Source organism: Cuculus canorus, chromosome 3 (assembly GCF_017976375.1).
Source record: "Cuculus canorus isolate bCucCan1 chromosome 3, bCucCan1.pri, whole genome shotgun sequence".
NCBI lineage: Eukaryota > Metazoa > Chordata > Aves > Cuculiformes > Cuculidae > Cuculus > Cuculus canorus.
In genome coordinates this window covers 67,959,096-67,980,485 of record NC_071403.1, presented here as the reverse complement: position 1 = coordinate 67,980,485, position 21,390 = coordinate 67,959,096, and the positions used below count along the sequence as shown (strand labels likewise).

Here is a 21,390-nt window from a genome sequence, read left to right as displayed (position 1 = left end):
CATGCTCCAGCTCCTCAATGTCTTTCTTGGAGTGAGGGGCCCAAAACTGAACACAGGATTTGAGATGCGGCCTCAACAGCAGCGAGTGCAGGGGGATGATTCCTTTCCTGCTCCTGCTGGTCACCCATGGCTGATCCAAGCCAGGATGCTGTTGGCCTTCTTGGCCACCTAGGCCAGTGCTGGCTCATGTTCAGCCACTGTTGACCAGCACCCCAGGGTCTTTCCTGCAGGGCAGCTTTCCAGCCACTTCTCCCTAGGTCTGGAGCACTGCATGGGGTTGTTGAGACCCAAGCGCAGGGCTTACTGTACAGTGGGGTTTATAATACATTCCAACAGTACTGTGCTGGTTTTATAATGTATATTTTATATGCTATTTCATAGACTTTTTATAGACTCATTTAGATTGGAAAACACCTTTAAGATCATGGAATGAAGCCATAATTAATGTTTACTTTATGGCCAAATGTAGCATCCACGTCCACTCTCCCACAAGGAGGTGTTGTATTGGCAATGAAAGTGCATCAGCCTTTGCCTACAGTACTTTCTCTGTCTTTTCTGCAAGGTAAACCTTGCAAAGTGGCCTGCACAGCACAAGGTTATGCTTTCTAGGAAGCCAGTCCACAAGTATAATAGCATCCATGGCCTCTTGGCAGGTCTTCGTGACAGTGGGGTTAACTCAGCCAGCTTTTCAAAAGGCAAATGAGGATGGTGTGTGATTTCCAAGAGCATCTCACCTCCTCCCAGTCTGCTGTTGGTAGAGCTGCTTGATTTGTTTGCAGGGGCAGAGCCAAAACCACTAATAAAACTTGCATTCAAAAAAATGAATAAAGAAGCGGAAAGCCTGCATAAAAATAAAGAATTGCTTTATGGTCCCTGTGGGCTTTCCTTCTTTTTCTCTTCCTATTCTCCACTTTTTTGTTGTTGCAATTTTCCTCATTTAGTGTGTTTTCTTCTGACTGGTTTTCATCCTTTTGCTGCTTTCTGATGCTCTCCATGGGATGCAGTTCTTGTTTTTCAACTGATCTTTAAGCCTTCTGATTTCTCACTATTTCTTTATGCTCTTTCTCTCACTTCTGTCCTCCTTCATGACTTTACCCATACAGTGCCCAGGTGCCTCCAGTCTTTTCCAAATCCATCCTTATAACATCCTCCCTATGGAAGACAAATCCTGTCACCACCATTTTGCAGACTTAGAGGAATAGAGGCAGGGATTTGTGTTCGCTGGGGTTAAGATACCTGGTGGTGGGATGGAAATTAGAGACCCGGGTCTTCTCCATGAACCCATGGGAAGAGCCAAGACCATTCCCATAGGAGCTTGGGAAGATTGCTCAGGGGCTTTTGGCAATAAAGTTGTATGGAACAACTTGCTCAGGAAGCCTGGGTACCACAGTGAGTGCTAAAATGAGATGGGATGGACCCAGGCATAGACAACTACCCCAGTTCACACAGAGTTTCTGCTCCTAAATGAAGACTTGAACTCCAGTTTCTCCTCTCTCTACTGCTTCTCCTTATTTCCACTGTTCTTCCAATATGACTTTATTTCTGCATCTTGCTCTCTGTAGCAGGCTTTCCCTTTCAATACGGCCATTGCGTGGTTTCTTTCAGCACTCCTAAGGTCTCATCTTTTCCCTTCTGAATTGGCAGCTCCTTGTTTTTTCCCTTTCTCTTGGTCTCCAAACTGCTCACCTGTAAGCTTGCATTGCAGCATGATGCTGGCTCTGCCGAAGCCAGAGAGCTGGAGTCCTGCATAAAAAAGCTGATAGGACACTAGAAACAAAGATAGAAATGGAGGGTCGGCTTTCATACTGACTACCAGACTAATGTTACTGCTGCTTAATATTCCAGAGTGCGTCTGGTTATTAATGCATTTATTAATAGCCTGATTGGGAGAGGTGCAGAAAAGATAGGACTAAAGGAAAGTTGGAGAAGGGAACTTGAGTGCAAGGACAGGATGAGGGGGAATGGCTTGAAGATGAAACAGGAGACTGAGATGAGATGAGATGAGATGAGATGAGATGAGATCTTATGGACAAAGGTTTTCCTGTGAGGGTGGTGAGGCCCTGGCCCAGGTTGCCCAGAGCAGTGGTGGCTGCCCCATCCCTGACGGTGTTCAAGGCCAGGCTGGATGAGGCTTTGAGCAACTTGACCCAGTGAAAGGTGTCCCTGCCCATGGCAGGGGGTGGAACTAGATAGGCTTTATCCCTATCCAGCACAAACCATTCCATGATTCTAAGATTCTATGATTTCCAGATCACTACGCCATTATAGAAATATTGATATTTAATATTGACTAACCACAGTGTCTGGTAAATAATTTGGGGTAACATTAATGCAGTTTGCCCAGACATACACTATGTGGCAGTCCTTTTTTGTGTATGTTCACGTCTCTTAATAATATGGCCCAATTTAATTTCCAGGGTTGGAATTCAAATCAACCAGGGCATTGGTTTCTACATAAAGTCTATTTATGGTGATAGGGTTTTTTTTGTGGAACAAGGCTAAGAGAGTCTGCTGTGCTGTCTGTAGTATCAACAGCAAACAGTCTCATTTGGGTACCAGTTACAGCAATGCTAACAAGATTCTCCAGTTTTAAACCTTTCCCTTGTACAAAATTTGCACATTTCTACTGCTGTTTTCATGTTTTACAATTCCAAATTGCAACATTCTTAAAGGTCCCTTTGATTCCTAAATTTGACATTCATTGTCATTGAAAATGATGTGTGGTACCACCTAATTCATAGAATCATAGAATGATTTGCATTGGAGGAGACCTTAAAACCCATTCAGTTCCAACCCCCTGCCATGGGCAGGGACACCTCCCACTGGATCAGGTTGCCTTGAAGATGACAGGAGGTTGTTGCACTACTGGATCACTGACATTCCTAACACTTCAGTATGCTACAGTTACAGAGTTCATGGAAGGTACAATGTAACTGCCCTGTCCTTGGGTGTTCCAGACCAGGCTGGATGGGGCTTTGAGCCACCTGATCCAGTGGGAGGTGTACCTGCCCATGGCAGAGGGTTGGAACTGGATGGACTTTGAGGTCTTTTCCAACCCAAACCATTCTATGATTCTGTGATTCTGTGATTCTGTAATTCATAGCAGTTGACCAACAAGGAAAATCATTAATGATACACAAATGGTGAAAGAAAAGCAGAGAAAACCAACATTTAACATTCAATGGCTCTATGTTCCTCTTCTGTGCTGCCTGTGGAGGACAAAATGGAAGAAATTTGGTTCACGATCTAAAAAATTTCACGTTGTGACAAGGGCACCCATCTTCCCTTTGTACTTTGTTGATTTGAGATGACAAAGAACTTATCCCCTTTAGCCACAAATACTGCTTCCCATTTATCCTACATGTTGTATCACCTCTACCTCTTTCTGCTGTCCTTGACTGCTTCCCCTGTTTTCTCTTGCATTTCTAATCAGTTTTTGTGCATCTGTTATCCAGGTTAAAGCATCTGCCTCTGCAGGGGTCTCCGGTACCAGTAAGGAACTAATTAACTACACAGGATTTCATGGAGACCAGGAGCTTAGCAGACCCCAAGCAGGCTGAGCAGCCTTCCAGTACTTAAAGGGGCCTCCAGGAAACCTGAGGAAGGGCTCTTGATCAGGTAGTGCAGGGACAGAGTGGGGGGAATAGTTTTCAGTGGAAAGAGGGGAGATTGAGATGAGATCTTAAGAAGAAATGCTTTGCTGTAACGTTGTTGAGGCCCTGGCCAAGGCTGCCCCGAGAAGTGGTGGCTGTCCCATCTCTGGAAGTGTTCAAGACCAGGTTGGATGGGGCTTGGAGCAACCAGATCCAGTGGGAGGTGTCCCTGCCCATGGCAGGGAGTTGGAACTGGATGGGCTTTAAGGCTTCTTTCAATGCAGTCTATTACATGATTCTATGGTTCTATGATTCTATGATTCTATGACTTCTGAGGATAAGGGGATACCCAGGACCCTGGTAGCAAAGGCCAAAAAAGATTTTTGAAACTATGTTTTTTTCTTCCACCTCATGCTTGTGGGTGCAGAACTGCTTGTAACAGTCAGGCAATGGGAAAAGGTTTATGTTAAACCTGTGTCTCCAGGGACAGATGTGACAGAAACCTGGTGATTGCCATGGTAGTGTTGGCACTCACGATGAATCAGGATCCCTGTGATAGCATCAACCCTCTTCTTCTTTCTATATTGTGGCAGTGGAGGGAAATGGAGGCAAGGGGCAGGAACAGGAATCTGGTGTTGTGGGTTGTTGGAAACAAGGGAGTGAAGTAGACTAGATTGGTGGGCCAAGGATAATTGTATGAGATCCAAAAAGGCCAAGTGCCAGGTCCTGCACTTGGGTCATAACAACCCCATGCAGTGCTCCAGGCTTGGGGAAGAGTGGCTGGAAAGCTGCCCAGTGGAAAAAGCCCTGGGTGTGCTGGTCAACAGTGGCTGAACATGAGCCAGCAGTGGCCCAGGTGGCCAAGAAGGCCAAGAGCATCCTGGCTTGGACCAGCGATGGGGTGGCCAGCAGGAGCAGGGAAATGATCGTCCCCACAGACTCAACAACAGTGAAGTCATGCCTCAAATCCTGGGCTGAGTTTTGGGCCCCTCACTCCAAGAAAGACCTTGAAGGGCTGGAGCATGTCTGGAGAAGGGGAAGGGAGCTGGTGAAGGGTCTGGAGCCCAGGGGTTCTGGAAGTGGCTGAGGGGCCTGGGGCTGTTTAGCCTGGAGAAGAGGAGGCTGAGGGGAGACCTCATCACTCTCTGCAGCTCCCAGAGAGGAAGTTAGAGCCAGGTAGATGTTGGTTTCTTCTCCCAAATAACAAGGGTTAGAATGAGAGGAAATAGCCTCATGCTGTGCCAGGGGAGGTTTAGATTAGATATTAGAAATAATTTCTTTCCTGAAAGAGAGGTGAAGCCCTGGCAGAGGCTGCCTATGGCAGTGTTGGAGTCACCATCCCTGGAAGGGTTCAAAAAACTGTGTGGCGGTGTCACTTTGGGACGTGGTTTAGTCATCATGGTGCGGTTGGGCTGACGGTTGGACTGGAGGAGCTTAGAGGTCTTTTCCAACCTTAATAATTCTATGATTCTAGATGGACTGACAGATCTATCTAATGTCCTGTGTGACTCATGGAACTACTCAGGGGTTTAAAAGCAAACACTGAACTGCCTATTGGCTGCATGAGAGCTTTAGTGCTCTTGAAACTAGTGAAGCAGATGATACTTCAAAGGCATTAAAAGTAGGCTAAGGAAAATATTTCACAGACTGAGGAGATATCTGAATAAAACTGACAGTCTTCGAGTGCAGAGGAGTAAATAAAGGGGGTTCTCAGTGGGATCATGTCTGTAGGGTTAGAGAATAGCTCTGCTTTATTCCTTGTTCAGCACTTTGTTTCTCCAGTGTGATTGCCAAAAAAGGACAAGTTATACCAACTTGGATGGGAGTTATCATTCACTTACCAGCAGGCTGAAATGATTGGTTCTTCTTTATATAGGACACCTCAAGCCAACAACAAAAAGATAACATTAGGAAAGAAAGAGAAAATACTTTAGAAAGCTGCCTAGCAGAGAAGGACTCAGGGGTGCTGGTCAACAGTGACGGAATTTGAGCCAGCAGTGGCCCAGATGGCCAAGAAGGCAAATGGTGTCTTGGCCTGTATCAGAAACAGTGTGGCCAGCAGGACTAGGGAAGGGATCGCGCCCTGGACTCATCACTGACGATGCCACACTTTGAATCCTGGGTTCAGTTTTGGGCCCCTTACTCCAAGAAGGACATTGCAGGGCTGGAGCATGTCCAGAGAAGGGGAATGGAGCTAGGAAAGGGTCTGGGGAACAAGCTTTATGAAAGGCAACTGAGGGAACTGGGGTTGTTGAGCCCAGAGAAAAGGAGGCTGAGGGGAGACCTTATCACTGTTTACAATTGCCTGAAAGGAGGTGGGTGTTGGTCTCATCTCCCAAGTGAAAGGCAATAGAACAAAAGGAAATGGCCTCAAGTTGCACCAGAGCAGGTGAAATTTGCACCAGACATCAGGAAAAATTTCTTCACCGAAAGGGTTTTCAGGCACTGGCAGAGGCTGCCCAAGGAGGTGGTGGAGTTCTCATCTCTGGTGGTATTTAAAAGACGGGCAGACAAGTTACTCAGGGATCTGGTTTAGTAGTGGACAGGTACAGTTGGACTCAAGTATCTCAAAGGCCTTTTCCAGCCTAACAAATCTATGATTCTATGATCCAATAAGCCCGCTTTAAAGGGCTCTGAAGCATATTTAAATGTGTTTAAAAATACGCTTTACTTCTGTGATCAATAATACTTGAGGTGACTAAACCTGACAATGTGCATTTCCCCACCCCCTATTTTAGCCTTTTGCTCAGATGAGATAAGGAAATGAGGTTGCATGATTTCCCTTTAGTGTTTATAATCAGCCACACTATTTTAATAATCTACATTTAGTTCCACTTTCTGTGTCTTAACTGCTAGTACAATGCAGCAGTGTTTTGATTGCAGACTCCACAGGAAGACGTTTCAAAAGCCAACAAACGCGATCACCACCACTTTTTCAATTGTTGTTTTTCCTTTTAAATGTCATGAAATATTTTCCCCAACATGAAATTGTGTAAACCTTTTAAAAAGTAATTTGATTTCTGATCTTAAGCTGTCTAATTTTGGGCATAAAAATCAGCTTTTAAGGAACATTCTGAATTAACTTGAGCAACTTTTGCATAGAATCATGGAATGATTTGGGTTGGAAGGGATCTTAAAGCCCATCCAGTTCCAACTACTATGGGCAAGGACACCTCACACTGGATCAGGTTGCTCAAAGCTCCATCCAACCTGGCCTTGAACACCTCCAGGGATGGGGCAGCCACCATTTCTCTGGGCAACCAGGGCCAGGGCCTCACCACCCTCATCGTGAAGAATTTCTTCCTAATGTCTAATCTAAATCTTCCCTCTTCCAATTTAAAGCCATACCCCCTTGTCCTGTCAGTACAGGCCCTTGTCAGTAGTTCCTCTCTGGCTTTCTTACAGCACCCGGTTTCAGGTACTGGGAGGCTGCTCTAAGGTCTCCCTGCAGGCTTCTCTTCTCTTCTCTTCTCTTCTCTTCTCTTCTCTTCTCTTCTCTTCTCTTCTCTTCTCTTCTCTTCTCTTCTCTTCTCTTCTCTTCTCTTCTCTTCTCTTCTCTTCTCTTCTCTTCTCTTCTCTTCTCTTCTCTTCTCTTCTCTTCTCTTCTCTTCTCTTCTCTTCTCTTCTCTTCTCTTCTCTTCTCTTCTCTTCTCTTCTCTTCTCTTTTCTTCTCTTCTCTTCTCCAGACTGAACAAGCCCAGCTCTCTCAGCCTGTCCTCATAGCAGAGGTGCTCCTTCTGTCTGCCTAACAGAACTACTCAGGGGTTTAAAAGCAAGCACTGAAGTGCTTTTCGACCTGTAAGAGATCAGCATATCCACATGATCTGCTCTAGGAATGCGTTGGCACTTAGTACCATGCATGGTGGGATATTTCTGCAAAGCTGGGTATTCCTTGTGGCAAGTAAATATAAAGCTTTGGCATCAGTGGTTTGAAAACAAGGTTCTGTGAAAGCCCAGATGTTGTCCAAAATGAGTTTACGTGCATGTGATGGGCAGTGTTGCTTACATTTAGCACAACACTACAACCTCCTTTTTGCAACCAGCATTGTCATTAACTCATCTAGTGTTACAAGGAATGGAATATTTATCCTACAAAAGATAGGAATTAATAAGAGTAACAATTATAATTTTATATAAATGCATAAATATGAACACATTATTAGTCATTAATAGAAATCAGTCCATTGACAATGCCTCAAAGGAACTGTAGGACACCAAGATTTCCTCTGTGTTTTAAATTTGGCCACTTGTTCTCTATATATTAAACAAAAAAGTGATTGTTTAGGAAAAAAAATCTGTTGCTATTTTGTACGGCTGTCCCTCTTTTGACACCATCTGTGGTCAGATTAAACACTGAGATCTGAATCAACATCTCTGTGTTTAATCTCTTGTTGATACTTCTGCAGATTGAGAGGTTAAAAAAAATATAGCACAGGGGACTGACCAGGCATCCATGTCTGAGTTTTGTCAGTACCATCCTAATGGATTTATTAAGTCAAATGTAAATATGATCCCGGAATGTGGAAGCATACATTTTTGTTCTCCAAGGTCTAATAAAAACACAAAAGCTTTCTGTGTGGTTCATCATCAGAAGTGCTTGGTAATGTAACCCCAGACCCTCTGCAGCTTCTGAAGCTGAAATTAAAGTATGCTGAGTTTCCTGCAGGACATTAAGTGTTTTCCTTTTAATTGTTTACAATTTTCTCTCTGCTGTGCCTTCGCTTGGAGCCGATACCATAAAAAGCCACTGACAAATCTGAAGTGGTTGCTTTGCAGCCAGGAAAGCAGAAAGAAACGTGCGTGGAGGGCTTTTCTACTGACGGGCAATAACTCTGCGGTGAAAGACCCAGCGAAGTTACAAACCACACACTTTTGCCCTTGCATGGAACATAAAATAGGTCACAGCAGAGAGACGCTGTGGCTTTAAGTATTGCCCGGCCTGAGCCGGATTATCATTAGGTTACGTAACTGCTGATGAGCTGCTTTTCATTAAGGCTTCCCCGAGTGGTGCTGGGAGCAGGCACTGACTCTGACAACCATCCTGGAGAAGAATTTCCTTCCCGGCGTGCCGCTGCTCTCCTCTGAGCCCTGCAGTCTGCAGCTAGGCCAAGGGGCTTGCATGAACCAGCATGGGCTGAGGAGATGTCTGAATACGAAACCTTAATTAACCTTAATGGGGTTGTGCATTAATTTTGGCTACAGCATATTTGCAAAGTTGTACAAGTAAGAGATTTGGAAAAGGTGTTAAATCAGAGTGTTAAAAGCATCTTGTTCTTGGCTTGTAGCTTTTTTTTTTTTTTTTTTTTTTTTAGTGAAATGCATCCTCTGCTGCATAAAACTCCCAAACTTTCACATCTTTTGGTGGTCTGAACACCAGCAGGAAGATGGTTGTGCAGGAAATGATGGCACAACGCCACAGAAACAATGCAGCACACCTGCACCTGAGATCTTAGAGGGTGGAAAAAACATAAAACCAAAGGGGATTTCAATCATTCTTCTTCATGTATGCTTAGAAGCACCTTGTAGTGTCAAGGCAGGAGACAGAGTGATTGTGTTCAGGCCTCTGTCTCAAGTTAAGACGAGCTGGAAGACGAGGGATGCTCATCCGCAGGTCTCAATTCTTCCAGGTTTCAGCTGTCGAAGCCATTGACAGTGATGCTTCACCCTTTGGAGAGTGGAAGAGCCCTTTCTCCTTCCTCTGGCTTCCCACAGGTAGACAGGCTCCATGCATGCTGCAATCCTTGTGACCTGCTAATCCAGATGCCATCATCAAATGCCATTCTTACACCTGGCTCCTGCTGTTTGTTCCTCCCAGTGCTCCCACGCCCAGCATTCCTATTCACTCCCCACCATTTAGACCAATCTTCACATTTCTATGACCTTTTTAGAGGATAAGTTGGTAGCAGTGGATGAGCTCAGCCCTCCTCAAGGGCTCAGCACAGAGCAGAGTGACGCCCATATTGAGAAGTTACGTGGAGCTGTAAAGAACCACACGTGTCCTACGTGGAGGCAAAATTATCATCAAAGAGATTATTCACTGCTTATTAGAACACTGAGTTGGGTCAAGAAGCTTTAAAGAACTCCATACTATTTATTTTGCCTTCTCAGATTAACAACTGTACTGTGGCTACTTGCAGATTACAAGAAACTCTTGAAATAGCCTGATTCTTAAACAGAAATAAAGCCTGAAAGTGGCCTTCAGACCCTAAATTGTAAGGAAAAATGGGCTACGGGTGAGTGTAACACAGAGGGTTGATGTCAGGGAACAGGAAAAGCAGGAGACCTTGACACTGGCTGGGTTGGCACTTCCATCTCTCACTTGTTGCTCAGCCTCCGCTTAAACCTCTTAAATGCTGCTTTGTGTATGTAAAACGAAAATAATCATATCATCTTGTTTTACAAAGTGGTCAGGGCAGAAAGACCTAACAACAGGCAATTATTTGTCATCTGAATTCAGGTGGAAATTAAAGCTGCTCTCAGATAAAGTCTCACCCACTATGGTATCACTTACCTGGTGGGAAAGGCCTTTGTCTGGGATTTAATTCTAGGAAGTTTTGCCATAATTTCATTTTGCTGATGGATTTCATTTTTATTTCATGTGTATTTCAATGAGACACTTAATCTTTTTCATAATACATTTTGAAGTCTCATTCATTTAAATTGTCAAAGCCTGACAGCTCTGTAATGTACTTAAACCCAGCATTGTTTATAACTGCATTCCATTTAAAAATTAACTTGCAGATTAAAGTAATAAAAATGGTTTTATGCTTCTTGGTGCTAATATCACTGAAAACCTACAATGTCCCAGCCGCCTGAGATTAGCTCATATAAGCTCATATATTACTTTATTGTGAGGAACTCATGGAGGAGAAATATTCTAACATCAAGGTCTGGGTAAGTCTTGAAGGCTGACTATTTTCTGCCTGAAGAAAACCAAAGTGGGCACAGCCTGCAGAGGCAGTGGAGAGCTGGCATCTCATGAAGACTCTGGGACTTTTACAGAGCTTCCTCCCCTCTCTGCCGTCATGAGGTGAACAGGACCAGAAGGAATCTATTAGCACTTCCACCTAGATGTGTTGCAATGGAGGGTCATGCAGCAGCACGCAGCGGCTGCTCGTGTTGCCTCAGCCCCTACCAAGAATGCAATTAGAGGCGAATCAGAAGCATTCCTTCGTTACCTCGTGGACAGCATGAGTTCAGCAGCAGAGGGTTTGTTGTGGTGCATGAAGTCAGGTCATTGCTGTTCTCTGTCTCGTTTTTCCACTGCTACCCCGCTCATTTTGATGCTTCTGTTCACACACACAGGACTGAAATTCTCCTAAAATGATGTTTACAAACTTTTTAGGTGGACAAAATATACATAATTTCTTACACAAATGCACCTACAGTTAACCATTTTGGAATGAATATAAAATAGCCCAGGAAAAGTCTTATTGATCCCAAAATGACAGAACACAATAAGCCTGTGATGGATATCCCCCAGGCCTTCACCTGCCTAAGGGTTAACTTCGGCTTATTCCACCCATCCCCTTCACTGATACTCCAGAGATAAGGAGGCAGTTATGAAATAGAGCCTGCATGGGCTTTTCTGGGAAGCAGAGAACCTCCAAGGAAACTTGTCGGCCCCAAGAAAGGCACAGGTTTCTGCAGAAGACAAAAATCCAGATGACATGACAACGTGAGTGACAACACTAGATTTGCGATGTGTGTTTGACTACGGCCTTGTAAGGCAAATGTGTTTTGTTGTAATACAGGCACTCTTGAGACCCTGAGGAAGAGCCCTGATGGAGGAAAATAAGCCCGCACAGAGGGAGCCTGGAGAAGAGAAGGCTGTGGGGAGAAATTAGAACAGCCTCCAGCACTGAAAGGGGCTCCAGGAAAGCTGGGGAGGGGCTCTTGATCAACAAGTGCAGGGATAGGGTAAGGGGGAACGGTTTTAAGCTGCAAGAGGGTGTGGAGGCACCCTCACAGGTTGCCCAGAGAAGTCAAGGATGCCTCATCCCTGGAGGTGTTCAAGGTCAGGTTGGATGAGCAACTTGATCCAGTGGAAGGTGTCCTGCCCATGGTAGGGGATTGGAACTGGATGGGCTTTAAGGTTCCTTTCCACCCAAAGCATTCCATGATTTTGTAGAATTCTATGAAAATAAACCCTCACAGAGGAAAATGAGTACCCTGAAGCTCTGGTTCCATAATTCTATGATTCCATGAGGAGATGCCAGGCTCCCAACCCAATAGCAGGGACCTGGGTATGAGGTGGCAGAGGAGCCAGGGGAAGTGCAGGGGAGGCAGAGGCTGCTGTGGGGACATGGGTGCCAGTGGGGAACCAGGGTGGTGAGATTCATAGATTTGTTTGGTTGAAAAAGACCAAGGCAGTCCAACCGTACCTGTCCACCAGAACCCTGAGCACCTCATCCACCCATCTTTTAAATACCTCCAGTGATGGGGACTCCAACTCCCTGGGCAGCCTCTGCCAGTGCCTCAGAACCCTTTCAATGAAGAAATTTTTCCTGATATCCAGTCTAAACTTCCTCTGGCATAACTTGAGGCCACTGCATCTCATCCTATCACCTGTCACTTGGGAGAAGAGACCAACACCCCCCTCGCTACAACCTCCTCTCCTGGCAGGAGCTGCAGAGAGTGCTGAGGTCTCTCCTCAGCCTTCTCTTCCCCAGACTAAACCCCAGGGCGCTCAGTCACTCCCAAAACCCCTGGGCTCCAGACCCTTCCCCAGATCCGTCCTCCTTCTCCAGATGTGCTCTAGCCCCTCAATGTCCTTGTTGGCATGAGGGGTCCAAAACTGAAGCCAGATTCAAGATGCGGCCTCACCAGTTCCCAGTGCAGGGGCACAATCCCTTCCCTACTCCTGCTGGCCACACCTTGGCTGATCAAGCTAGGATGCTTTTGGCCTTCTTGGCCACCTGGGCTCACTGCTGGCTCATGTTCAGCTGCTATTGACCAGCATCCCTAGGTCCTTTTCCACTGAGCAGCTTTCCAGACACTCTCTCCAAGCCAGGAGCGCTGCATGGGATTGTTGTGACCCAAGTGCAGGACCAGGCACTTGGCCTTGTTGAACCAGATCCCACTGATCACTGTCAAACAGTGGGGAATCAGGGCAATGGGGAGGCAGGATGGTGAGGAGCCAGGGCGGTGGGGAGCCAGGATGGCTAGGAACAAGTGCGGTGGGTGACAAGGGCAGTGAGGAGCCAGGACGGTTGAGCACCAGGATGATGGGAAGCCAGGATGGTTGGGCAACATATTGGTGGGGGACCGGAGCAGTGGGGAGACAGTGTGGCTGGGCACCAGGGTGGTGGGGAGCCAGGATGGTTGGGCATCAGAATGGTGGGGCATTAGGGTATCTGGGCACCAGGCTGTCTGGGCATCAAGACGCTAAGCCATCAGGATGGTTGGGCACCAGGGTGTCTGGGCACCAGGATGGTGGGGAGCCAGGATAGCTGGGCACCAGGATCGTGAGTAGCCAGGATGGTTGGGCACCAGGATGGCTGGGCACCAGGATGGCTGGGCACCAGGATGGTGAGGAGCCAGGATGGTGAGGAACCAGGAAGGTTGAGCACCACGTAGCTGAGCCATCGGTATGGTTGGGCACCAGGTTGTTTGGGCACCAGGGTCCTGGGGCACCAGGGTGGTGAGGAGCCAGGATGGCTGGGCATTAGGACATATGGGCACCAGGATGGTTGGCCACCAGGGTTGTGGGGCACCAGGATGTCTGGGCACCAGGATGTCTGGGCACCAGGGTGGTGAGGAGCCAGGATGATTGGGCACCAGGGTCGTGGGGCACCAGGATGTCTGGCCCCCACGCTGTTGGTACCCCACCATCCCCGCCGCCCCCGCTTGAAGATGGCGCCCGCCTGCCCCTGCCCGAGCCAGGGGGGCCGCGGGGGGGGGGGAGGGAAAATGGCGGCCGGCAGCGAGCGAGGGGAGGAGGAGGAGGAGGGATCCCCGCCCCCCTCGCCCTCCGTGCCCGGCTCCGCCCCGTCCCGCCGGGAAGGAGGGAGGGAGGCAGAGCGGCCGCAGCGCGGAGCCCCGCAGTGCCCGGGGGCCCCGGGGAGGAGCCCCCGCCACGGGAACCGGGGCCCCAGCGCCGCCTCCCCCCGCCCGCCCCGGCCCCGCCGAGCGCCCGCGGCCACCGCCCCCCCCGGGGCCGCCCCCGACGGTGTCGCTGTCGCCGTCCCCGCTGGGCTCGGCCCCGCGCGGGAGGCGGGGGGGGGCGGCTGTCACCAGCGGCAGGTGAGTGGGGGCGGCTGTCACCGCGGGGGGGGACACAGGCTGCTGTGCGAGCCCTGGGGAGCTGGGGGGGCACGGGAGGGACGTAGGCTGCTGTGCACCCCCCTGGGGCTGCTGTGGGAGGGGAGAACGCGGGGGGGACAGCCTGCTGTGCACCCCGCTGGGGCTGCGATGGGAGGGGGACACACGTAGGAGGGGGGGACGCACATGGGGGGGAACACTGCCATATCCCCCCCCATGTGTCCCACCTCTTCGGGCTGCTATGAAGGGGACACACGCATGGGAGGAGGACACACATGAGTGGGGTGACTGCCGTGTTGCACCCCTCGGGCTGCTGTGGGAGAGAGACACACATGTGTACCCCTTCTTCGGGCTGCTATGGAGGGGACACTCACATGGGAGGAGGGGACACAACCCGCCGTGCACTCCCCCCTACCTCTCCCGGCATCCCTGGGCTGCTATGGAGGGGGGACACATGGGGAGGGATGGGACACAGCCTGCCATGCACCCCCCCTCCCCTCTCTGGGCTGCTATGGGAAGGGGACACACACGTGGGGGGGGACGGGACACTGCCTGCCCTGCACTCCCCCCTCCCTCCTGGGCTGCTATGGAGGGGGATACACAGCCTGTCGTGTATCCCTCCCCCGGGGCTGCTGTGGTGGGGGGACACACACCCTGCCGTCCCTCCTTCGTCCCCTCTCTGGGCTGCTGTGGGAGGTGGACACAGACACATGGGAGTGGGGGACACAGCCCGCCTTGTTGCCCCCCCTCGTCCTCCCTGGCTGCTATGTTTGGGGGTCACACATAGGCATCCCATGTCGTGTCCCCCCCCAGGCAGCTATGATAGGGGACAGACACGTGGAGGGAAGGGGGGGACGACAGCCTGTCATGCAACACCCCCTCCTCTCTCAGGGCTGCAATGGGAGAGGGAGGACACATGGGGAGGGGGGGACACAGACTTCGTGCACCCCCCATGCCATCTCTGGGCTGCTATGGGAGGGACGGACACACATGGTAGGGGGGACACGAAGCCTGACGTGTCTCCCCCCTACTGAGCTGCTTTGGAGGGGGGGACATGGGGAGGGGACACACACATGGAAGGGGGACACACAACCCACCACATCATGCCCATCTCAACCCCCCTTCCCCTGCTGCTATGTAGAGGGGACACGCATGGCGGGGGGACACAGCCTGCCCTGTCGTCCCCTCCACTCTTTCTGGCTGCTGTGGTAAGGGGGGGACACAGCTGCCCCCCTCCCCCTGCATAGCAGCCCGAGGGGGGAGGGGGACGACATGAAAGTGACACACACACAGCCTGCCGTGTGTATCCCTCCCCTCCTCTCCTGGGCTCTTACGGTGGAGGGGGGCACATGAGAGGGGGACACCCCCCCCAGCTGCTATGGCAGGGACACACGTGGGGGGGGACACGACACGCAGCCTGCCGTGTCCTACCCACTCCTCCAGCTGCTATGGTAGGTGAGGGGACACATGGGAAGGGGTGACATACAGCCCCCCCCCCCGCTATTGTGGGGGAGGCACACGGGAGTGTAGGGGGACATGGGAGGGGGAGTCTGTGTGTCCCCTGCCGTAGCAGCCTTAGAAGGGAGGGCACACAGCCTGCCCTCCGCCCCGGGCTGCCTAATGAGGGGGGGCACACACAGGAGGGGACAGGCACAGGCGGAGGGGTGGGACACATGGAGGGAGGGGACACAGCCCAGCCTCTGCCCCACTCCCCCCGACATTTGGGCTGCCATGGTGAAGGAAGGACACACACTGTGTGTGGGGAGCATACAGGGAGGAGGGGCACACACAGGATGATGGGGTGACAGCCTAGTGTGTCCCGTTCATGGTTCCCTTCCTCCCCCGGGGTGCCATTGCGAGGGGGACACTGTGGGGGGGGGAAACACACGGAGAGAGGGGACACACAACTTGGGCTCCCCCTTGGCTACCATGGCAGCAGTGCCAGTCCTCTCCCCCCCATCTCCCTTAACTCCCTTCTGCTGAAATCCCAGCCTTCCCTTTCCTACACCCCCCTCCTTATTATGATTAATCTAAAGTTGATTTAAAAAGTGAAAAAGCATTTTTTTCCCCTCAATTCACACCCCCCTCCACTGATACTGACTGGAAGATGCCCCCCCCCTCCCAGGAAAGAAGGACGCTTTGAGGTGACAGTTCTTTGTCTGCTTGAGGCATCGTGTGTCCCCTCCGGGAGGGGGAATCTGTGCCCCCCAAACCACCCTTCTGGTGGCCACCAGTGGCAATTAAGTTCAGCATCGAGGCCAGTGAGTGGCCAGGAGGGAGAGCCAGAGGTGGCCAGGAGGTACTGGGGTGTTCAGGAAATGGTTCTGTGGCCACCAGGGAAAACCAGAGGTGGCCAGGAGGTACCAGGAGGGTATGCAAGGAATGGTTTTCTGTCAGAGTGTCCAGGCTCCGTGGATTTAAGGGGGCTCTGCAAGAGGCTGGTGGGGAAGCTGGCATTCACCTCCCCATCTGTGCCTGGGTGCTTGCCCTAAATTCGCTTCATTTCTCTCCTAGAGACACGGGACAGTGGATTGCAAATCATCCCAAATACCTGCTGGTGTGTGGTAGCCCTGGTTTGTGCAGCGGGGGCGAGGGAAGGAGGTGTGTATGCTCTGCCTGCCAGAATATGACATTTAGCGGTAGAAAAATCTGTCGTGGAAAGGCTGTTTCCTTCCTTCCGATGAAGGTTGCTAGCCACACTCCAGCCCTCCAGTTTCCTAGGTGCGTTTTGACCTTTCGGTGGCTGAGAACTGGGTCGTGCGGGCTGGGTGGTTTTTTTTTTTGCACCCGAAAGAGTGTGTTTGTGAGGGCGGAAAGGTGCGGAACATTGTCTTGGGGCTGCTGCTGCTTCCATGAGAAGCTTAATCAGCGGACAGTAGATATCAGAATTTCACTACCCAAATACGGTATAGCCGAGAAGAAAAGAAAAGAAAAAAGGAGTGACACAGCAAAGTGTATCAGAACTGGAAATTTGGACTCGTGTGGGTGGTGCTTGTGTGTTCTTCACCCTGTCTCGTGGCTTGTGTTTTTCGTGATGCTGGTTTAGGCTGGAAAAAAGAGGCTGAGTTTGTGTGGGCTAGCAGGATATGCACGTATATGTGTGTGTGTATAAAAATTGCATGTGTGTATATATATATATATATATATATATAAAGAGTAAGAGACCTGCTGGGTTCTGGTAGCAAAGTGGTATCTATGAACAAAAATGATGCTTTGTTTACTTTTCTGGAGATGCATTGTCCCATCGCAGTTCCAAGGTTGAGATCTCTGCCTGCAGGATATTTCAGTGGAGCTCTGTGTGTTCTGAACTCTTTACGCTGTGGCTGTCGGCTTTCTTAGATAAGAGAAGGTAAAAATATAGGTTACATGTGAGCATTTAAGTAGTGCATGGTGCATCCCTAGCTTTGTACTTAGTCCTCTTGCAGGGAGAGAAAAAAGCCCAGGGAAATATGGATACAGAGCCTGAAATTTGCTGGGAAAAGGGTGCAGCATGCGTAGCTTCGTGGTACAGTTTTGTGAAAATGATGAAAGTTCAAGTTGCCACTTGAGGGGACAGACAGCTCTTGATGGTAGATAATAACCAGTAGTGACTTTGGCAGGGCTGCACCTGGCTCTGAGCCGATGGGCACGGGGAAATGTTAAATCCCTACGTATTTGCTCAAGATGGGTATCTGTCGTTTGAAACGTATTGCCAAACAATATGGCAGCACCAATCCTTCGCTTCCAAAACAAACAGGCGAGCAGGGGGGGTTCAGCTTTTCTGAAGGCAAGGCCTTTCCTTCTTATTCACTTCGATTTTTTTAGCGTGCGTGTTTTCCCCAAGCCTTACCCTCCGATAATGCTACGACACATGCTCACAACGGCATGACTAATTCATACAATTAGTTATACACTTCCACTGTAGATTTATCAGAGCAGCATCACTGTCATCCTCACATTGGAAAAGTCCACGTTTGGGAACATGTTGGCGCCTCTTGTGTCTCTTGGCTTGGCTGTTGGGTGGGTTGTTAGAAATACTGGGAGCCTTTAGGATTATTAGGCTTAATTATATAAGCATATTTTCAAGGAACAGATCTGCTGGAGATCAGCACCTGGTTGCTTGCTAATCTGAGGGGGGTAATTTGCATGCGACTTTGCAGGGATTGTCAGAAATGAAGGTGTGAGCGCTGCTACTAAAAATACCCCATCTCCTGCATAAATACTTGTGCTAGTTGAAAAAAACAGTATATTTTGTATAAGGAAACTATTTATCTGACGAGTTATTCTTGTTTTGCTTGGTTGGCTGTGTTTCTTTGAAGCGTGGTTCTTATCTCTCTGATCAAAGAGGAGGAATAAGAAAGAAAAATAGTTTTAAAAGTTAGATTCTGCCTTTAAAGACAGGATTTTCAGCAGGAAGGGCTTGGACTAACAGGTAACTATTTTAACCAGGTATTCCTGAAGGGCCAGTGTGGTGTGTAATACCTCGAGCATGTGGCTGCGCTTCTACATCTGAGCTTTAATTGCTGGCAGATATGAACAGGCAATTTTTATCAGCAGTTCTATGGTTTTTGTGTTGCTGCAGCATCCAGGAACCCCAGGCCCGAACTGGGTTTGCGGTGGGTTGGGAGTGATGCAAATCCAGAGCAAAAGTGGGCTCTGCTTCTGAAAACTTCCAGCCTAAACCTAAAGAGGTGGAGGAGCAGAGTTGTGATGGCAAAGCAGCAGAAGAGTCGGTAATCACAGCTTATTAGCAACCTAAATATGGAGGGTTTGAGGTTTTTAAGTAACATTGCAGTGAAGCAGTGCTTTATGGTTGTGCGGGATGTGGCTGCCTGCCTGAGCTTTCTGCCTGCTTCCCCGCTGATGGTGCTGATCCAGCCCCTTGGAGCCACTGTAAGCAAGGGAGGATTTGCTGGAGTAGCTTTGCTGCTGGTTCTGAGAATGGCTGGGAGCTTTAACCTCTTCCCCTGGCGCAGCAGGATCTGGAATAGGATGTTTGCCTGTAGCTGCAATATTAAGAATTATGGCTTGCTTGTAAAAGGCTTCGTCTCTGTGCATACCTGGCCTTCCACATGTGAGTCAGGGTGATGCCAAACTGGTTTTTACCACCACGGCAGTGTCTCCGTGTAAAGCTGACCATTTGAAATACTGTGGCTTTGCCATGGGACAAATATTAAAGCACGCAGAGGCCTGGGCTGGTTGTAAAGGATGTGTCAGCACTGTATGCTGTACCTGGACTCCTGTCATTTACAAAGGGGAAAAAAAAAACTGCTGAACTGGTTTGGAGGTTCTGTAAGCCTGAACTAATTTACCTGGCTGGGAATGTAGGTTAGAAACTAGGCTTTGCTTGGCTTTGGGCTAGTGCCAGCACGCTCCGCAGGGAAAACGCTGGCTAAATAGCTTCTGCGCTGATAATCCTGCAATACTGTTCCTACTGTTTCCCCTGAAAAGATAGGCAGGTTCTTGTGTGGTTGACCCAGTTGACTGCGAAGCAACTCCGACGTGTCTCAGCATAAGGAGGAGCGGTGCCTTTGGGTGAGTGGGGGAAAAAGCAAGGAGGAATTTTTGTGCATGAACCTTGCAGTGAGAATCCTCACCCAAGTGCTCAAGTCTGATGGCCTGAACTGGGCAGATTTGTTAGCCAACTTAGGTAAATCTGCACATAGATATTGTTAAATCTGTTTAAACCTGCTTACTGCTTTATTCTGTTCTGCAAGCTATCGTGGCAGCTGCATTTAAACCAGTGTGTGTCCGTGCAGAGATGTGCCATGATTTAGCAAAGCTGATGTGAGTTGGCAAGTTATGGGGAGGTGATGCAGTGCAGGGAATGTCTAAATCAACAGTTGGCTGCCTTGCCTTGATTAGTGAATTCCACAGGATCCATATTTTGCTCTAAGGATCCACAAGTTATCAGCTTAAAGCTGATCAGTGGAGGGGCTCTTAAATGTGCTTCTACTTTTCTGTAGAGGGAAAAAATCCTGAAATGTTTGGTCCTGTTTTAAAGCATTGACAGAAATGCCCCAGTCCAGACCAGTCCTGCAACAGTCATTTATTTTGGAACACGAATCGTTAAAAATGTCTATTTCGAGCTATTTATGTTTGGGTTTTGTTTATCTTTAATTATCTATCATGGAATATGCTATGAAATAAGTGCAGATTAGTGTTTCTTCGGCTTAATTCCTCCCGTCCTTTTTAATGTGACATCTGAAATCCTGAGAGTCTCATTTTTGGGGGGGATTTTCAGTGTGAAGACTTAAAAAATCAGGCAATATGCCAGGCAAGGCCAGAAGTAGCCTTGTTTCTTGTATTCGCGTGATGAAATTATGAATGAGGAACTGTTTAAACCCCGAACAGATCAGTAGCTTTCCTACATGTGCGGAATCCACATGGTGACTGGTGGGATAAGTTTAGAATTTATGGGATCAAGCAATATTAAATAGTATCACATGCTATTGGAATGGTTTGGTGTCGATGTCGTTACGCACCTGATGTCAGTGGTTTCTCCTGTAGGCAGCGTACACTGTTTTTGGAAATAAGGGCTTGGGGAGGGAGAGAGATACCAACCTACTGCGTGGTGATTCCTGCTGGGGTTTCAGACTGGTATTTGCTGTTTCAGTAATAATAATAAACCAGTTGGTATTGTAATCTGTCAGTAAAACTGCACTGAGCGATTAACAGTGAAAACTAACCATCTTTTTCTCTTTATTTTCCCTTTTCTGTTAACGTTGTTTAACTCCCTGATCAAAGAAAGAGGAGAGGAAAGCCCTGAGCTTTTCAGACCATTAAATCAGATTCATAAATCAGATTCATATGCAAATTGTACAAGAAATCTCACAGCTTGTGCTCCTTCTCTCATTTCTTATGCAGAGAATCCCCTCTCCCCTCTCCCCTCTCCCTTCTCCCTTCTCGCCTTTCCCCTCTCCCCTCTTTTGCTCTTAGTCAGAGACTTTGCACCCTGTTTTACCAGTGTTGGAGGTCTGTAATAAGTTGAGAGATGGTCTTTTTAGTGGAGGTGCTGGTAAGCCTCTGGCTTTGGGGTTGTTTTTTAACTAAAAGCCTGACTAACCTGCAAAGGATTTTGACACATCCTTGTGACCTGTTATTTTAAATCATGCTGGAAAAACTGTGCATGAAAATAAACAGCTAGCCCGAGTTAAAGCTGTTGTGGCCTGGGTGGGGAAGCTTGATCCCTTTGTCTTCCATGTGTTTCTTAAATGTAATTCTTGACAGGATGGGTCCTGGATCTCCCTGCTGATTCTGTAAACAGCTGGCAGTTCTGCTCCCTGTTTCTTTTTTATGAGCAGAGATTTCCAAGCAGAGTTTTGACAGGAAAGCTTGGATGAGTTCTCCAGACTTTCCTCCATGCTCCAGTTGCGAATGGCGCTCAGCTGAAAGGTGAATACCAGACAAGCGTTTTGTAATGATGGAAGGTGCTGCATTAGGATTGAAGGAATTTCTGCTCTGGAGAGACCTCACCTGGAGCGGTGCCTTCAGTTCTGGAGTCCTTGGCACAACAAGGACGTGGATCTGTTGGAATGAGTCCAGAGGAGGCCAC

At 48.7% G+C, this 21,390-nt stretch overlaps 1 protein-coding gene across 6 annotated transcripts in view; it reads left to right on the top strand.

Annotated features, from left to right (window-relative positions):
* Positions 1 to 13,619: 13,619 nt before the first annotated feature.
* Positions 13,620 to 21,390, top strand: part of NCOA1 (nuclear receptor coactivator 1) — a 184,069-nt gene continuing 176,298 nt past the window's right edge. For 4 of the 6 annotated variants that reach the window (XM_054064102.1, XM_054064100.1, XM_054064098.1 and 1 more), the window contains exon 1: positions 13,620 to 13,838. The gene's annotated coding sequence lies outside the window, so the exon portion shown is untranslated. Of the gene's footprint in view, positions 13,839 to 16,370; positions 16,458 to 21,390 lie in introns of those variants that run through there. The other 2 variants (XM_054064104.1, XM_054064099.1) reach the window with 2 other exon arrangements.